Source organism: Schistocerca cancellata, unplaced genomic scaffold (genome assembly GCF_023864275.1).
Source record: "Schistocerca cancellata isolate TAMUIC-IGC-003103 unplaced genomic scaffold, iqSchCanc2.1 HiC_scaffold_673, whole genome shotgun sequence".
Taxonomy (NCBI): domain Eukaryota; kingdom Metazoa; phylum Arthropoda; class Insecta; order Orthoptera; family Acrididae; genus Schistocerca; species Schistocerca cancellata.
The window spans coordinates 10001-15000 of NW_026046684.1; the positions used below are offsets into that span (position 1 = coordinate 10001).

At 54.1% G+C, this 5000-nt stretch overlaps 1 non-coding gene across 1 annotated transcript in view; it reads left to right on the forward strand.

The window, feature by feature from the left end:
- Positions 1-3310: 3310 nt before the first annotated feature.
- Positions 3311-5000, forward strand: part of LOC126138875 (small subunit ribosomal RNA) — a 1909-nt gene continuing 219 nt past the window's right edge. Inside the window, exon 1 of the ribosomal RNA XR_007528372.1 lies at positions 3311-5000. This exon is cut by the window's right edge and continues 219 nt beyond it. This is a non-coding gene — a ribosomal RNA (small subunit ribosomal RNA).

The following is a 5000-nucleotide window of genomic DNA, read 5'->3' on the forward strand; positions in this document are numbered from 1 at the left end:
TGCTCAGATAAGCCACCAACACCCACACATGTCCTACACAGGGGTGCACCCAACACCACCACACTGCCTCCTGTTACGGCACAGAAACAATGGCAGGAATGAATCACACAGGTCTGCCACTCCCTTGCCGCAACCACAGACGCGGCGCGCCTCCAGTCACGAGCGAAAAGCGCATCCTGACGAGACAGAACTGCTGTGACATACTGACGCTGCCTCAGACATTCACTTACAATGATCACTACCAACGAACCTGCCCCCCCCCCCCCCCCCCCCAAACACACTATCTCTTACCATGTTGTGTACTGTAATCCAACCCATTTTGCACCTTAACCTAACCAAATTTGTAACGCAATTTGTACCGCAATGTAACGCAATTTGTACCGCAATGTAACGCAATTTGTACCGCAATGTAACGCAATTTGTAACGCAATTTGTGTCTTAACCTAACCCACGTTGTGCCTTAACCTAACCCACGTTGTGCCTTAACCTAACCCACGTTGTGCCTTAACCTAACACACGTTGTGCCTTAACGTAACCCACGTTGTGCCTTAACGTAACCCACGTTGTGCCTTAACGTAACCCACGTTGTGCCTTAACGTAACCCACGTTGTGCCTTAACGTAACCCACGTTGTGCCTTAACGTAACCCACGTTGTGCCTTAACGTAACCCACGTTGTGCCTTAACGTAACCCACGTTGTGCCTTAACCTAACCCACGTTGTGCCTTAACCTAACCCACGTTGTGCCTTAACCTAACACACGTTGTGCCTTAACGTAACCCACGTTGTGCCTTAACGTAACCCACGTTGTGCCTTAACGTAACCCACGTTGTGCCTTAACGTAACCCACGTTGTGCCTTAACGTAACCCACGTTGTGCCTTAACGTAACCCACGTTGTGCCTTAACGTAACCCACGTTGTGCCTTAACCTAACCCACGTTGTGCCTTAACCTAACCCACGTTGTGCCTTAACCTAACCCACGTTGTGCCTTAACCTAACCCACGTTGTGCCTTAACGTAACCCACGTTGTGCCTTAACGTAACCCACGTTGTGCCTTAACGTAACCCACGTTGTGCCTTAACGTAACCCACGTTGTGCCTTAACGTAACCCACGTTGTGCCTTAACGTAACCCACGTTGTGCCTTAACGTAACCCACGTTGTGCCTTAACGTAACCCACGTTGTGCCTTAACGTAACCCACGTTGTGCCTTAACCTAACCCACGTTGTGCCTTAACCTAACCCACGTTGTGCCTTAACCTAACCCACGTTGTGCCTTAACCTAACCCACGTTGTGCCTTAACCTAACCCACGTTGTGCCTTAACCTAACCCACGTTGTGCCTTAACCTAACCCACGTTGTGCCTTAACCTAACCCACGTTGTGCCTTAACCTAACCCACGTTGTGCCTTAACCTAACCCACGTTGTGCCTTAACCTAACCCACGTTGTGCCTTAACCTAACCCACGTTGTGCCTTAACCTAACCCACGTTGTGCCTTAACCTAACCCACGTTGTGCCTTAACCTAACCCACGTTGTGCCTTAACCTAACCCACGTTGTGCCTTAACCTGCTCTGTAATTGGCATATGACACGTTACATTAATCTAGTGTTGTCTAACCACAACCCTCTGAATATAGTTCGCTACTCGCACCGCCCACCCTCTTGTGTGTCGTTTCATGTTGAACACTTCGCAAGTGTTGCTTACTTTTTACATGCTCCCGCTGTACACTGTAATGTGGACAACTGCAGGATGTACATCGCCCCCCCCCCTCCACCCTGCCTTCGCACGCTGGTCGTTCAGGTGCTTGCGTGTTCAATGCCCTTCGCAGCTGTTCACTGGCATTCGCATGTCGAAGCGCTCAGTCTACGTCGTGGTACGGCCTGTGTCCACTGTCCGCTGATATCGTAAGCTTAATCCTCACATTGTACTGCACATAGGTCCGTATGTACTGAATGATACGCTGTGGCACATGTGTGACCGTACGACTGCGCCCAACAACAGCGAACCATACGGTCCAAATGTTGTGCACTCAGCCACGTGCCGTCTCCCCATAACAGCTACATTGCAGTGTGGTACGCCATAGAGACGTGTGGGAGTAACGGACGCCCTGGATGGCGATCAGCATGAGCCGTCTGTTGATGTAGTGGCGCGTGTATTCAAACGTAGTCGTCTCTTCTCACACAGTGTGATAGCATGGTGCACCGCGTTCCACATCTGCGACATGGTACAGATGCTGGTTGACAGTCGGTCTCGTAATGGACATCGCATACGTAGGGGGCCACCTCCCACGTGTTCTCTAGTCGTGCACATTTTGTTGCGTGTATGTGGGCAGACGTAGTGTGTCGTGACACCTAACAGACAGGTATGCAATAATCGTTGCATTTGCAAACTGGGATGGACGTCTACGTTTGCTGGTGACGTGACGCAACGCAAATGAACAACTGGTAAACCCATTGTGGTGCGGTTGTTGTTGCTGGAGGTAAATCAGTAAGGGCAAATCTGTGTGTGAAGCGATACGCGGCGGTGGCTGGGTGGGACCGTCCCCGGCCGGTGAGGGGGGGCCGCCCGGCGTGCTGGCCGCGCGGTGCGTGGGCGCACGCGCTACAGCCGGCTGGTGGGGGCGCCCAGTGGCAGGCGCGCCGGCCGACGGACGCGGCAGGCGGCGCAGCTGCGCGCCGGGGCACCCTGCGCGCGGCGCCGGGCGGCCAAAGTGGGTCCTCGCGGGCCCGGTGCGAAGCGCGGTGGACATCTGCAGTGTGCTGGTCCGACTGAGGACTGTGTGCGTTGAGGATGCGCCGCCGCCCGGCACTCGGCGCCGCGACGCCGTCTGCTGCTCGGTCGCCCCAGCGGTTCTCGCTGGTGGTTTGTATCGCAGTTGTGCAGACGTGTTGGCACGTGCGCTGTGCTGGGAGAGTTCGCTTCGGCACCCACGTGGGGCCTTTGCCCTTCTGTGGCGCTGGCGTTGGAGCTGCCGGTCACCGTAGGTGGCGCGTGTTGTCTCCCGCCGGCAATGCCACGACAGCACGCTCCCGGGCCTCTGTCGGCAGCGGCAAGCTCAGTTGGGAGCACGGGTGGTCGCACCTAAAGCGTCTACTCGCCCAACTCCGGGCGATTGCGCCTCTCTCGAACCCGACCAAGTACTTAGGACGGCGCTGCGCGCCGCCGGGACCTGAGAGGGTTTCGAGGTGTATTGTGCAGGGGAGCTCAGCCTCCTCCTGTTTGCAGAATAATTGAGCGGACGCTTGCGTGTTCGCGCGGGCCCCTGGGACACACTCCCGGGCGGCCGGCTGCTCAGCTCTAGTTGACGCAGCTCCCTGGTTGATCCTGCCAGTAGTCATATGCTTGTCTCAAAGATTAAGCCATGCATGTCTCAGTACAAGCCGCATTAAGGTGAAACCGCGAATGGCTCATTAAATCAGTTATGGTTCCTTAGATCGTACCCACGTTACTTGGATAACTGTGGTAATTCTAGAGCTAATACATGCAAACAGAGTCCCGACCAGAGATGGAAGGGACGCTTTTATTAGATCAAAACCAATCGGTCGGCTCGTCCGGTCCGTTTGCCTTGGTGACTCTGAATAACTTTGGGCTGATCGCACGGTCCTCGTACCGGCGACGCATCTTTCAAATGTCTGCCTTATCAACTGTCGATGGTAGGTTCTGCGCCTACCATGGTTGTAACGGGTAACGGGGAATCAGGGTTCGATTCCGGAGAGGGAGCCTGAGAAACGGCTACCACATCCAAGGAAGGCAGCAGGCGCGCAAATTACCCACTCCCGGCACGGGGAGGTAGTGACGAAAAATAACGATACGGGACTCATCCGAGGCCCCGTAATCGGAATGAGTACACTTTAAATCCTTTAACGAGTATCTATTGGAGGGCAAGTCTGGTGCCAGCAGCCGCGGTAATTCCAGCTCCAATAGCGTATATTAAAGTTGTTGCGGTTAAAAAGCTCGTAGTTGGATTTGTGTCCCACGCTGTTGGTTCACCGCCCGTCGGTGTTTAACTGGCATGTATCGTGGGACGTCCTGCCGGTGGGGCGAGCCGAAGGCGTGCGACCGCCTCGTGCGTGTTCGTGCGTCCCGAGGCGGACCCCGTTGAAATCCTACCAAGGTGCTCTTTATTGAGTGTCTGGGTGGGCCGGCACGTTTACTTTGAACAAATTAGAGTGCTTAAAGCAGGCAAGCCCGCCTGAATACTGTGTGCATGGAATAATGGAATAGGACCTCGGTTCTATTTTGTTGGTTTTCGGAACCCGAGGTAATGATTAATAGGGACAGGCGGGGGCATTCGTATTGCGACGTTAGAGGTGAAATTCTTGGATCGTCGCAAGACGAACAGAAGCGAAAGCATTTGCCAAGTATGTTTTCATTAATCAAGAACGAAAGTTAGAGGTTCGAAGGCGATCAGATACCGCCCTAGTTCTAACCATAAACGATGCCAGCCAGCGATCCGCCGCAGTTCCTCCGATGACTCGGCGGGCAGCCTCCGGGAAACCAAAGCTTTTGGGTTCCGGGGGAAGTATGGTTGCAAAGCTGAAACTTAAAGGAATTGACGGAAGGGCACCACCAGGAGTGGAGCCTGCGGCTTAATTTGACTCAACACGGGAAACCTCACCAGGCCCGGACACCGGAAGGATTGACAGATTGATAGCTCTTTCTTGATTCGGTGGGTGGTGGTGCATGGCCGTTCTTAGTTGGTGGAGCGATTTGTCTGGTTAATTCCGATAACGAACGAGACTCTAGCCTGCTAACTAGTCGCGTGACATCCTTCGTGCTGTCAGCGATTACTTTTCTTCTTAGAGGGACAGGCGGCTTCTAGCCGCACGAGATTGAGCAATAACAGGTCTGTGATGCCCTTAGATGTTCTGGGCCGCACGCGCGCTACACTGAAGGAATCAGCGTGTCTTCCTAGGCCGAAAGGTCGGGGTAACCCGCTGAACCTCCTTCGTGCTAGGGATTGGGGCTTGCAATTGTTCCCCATGAACGAGGAATTCCCAG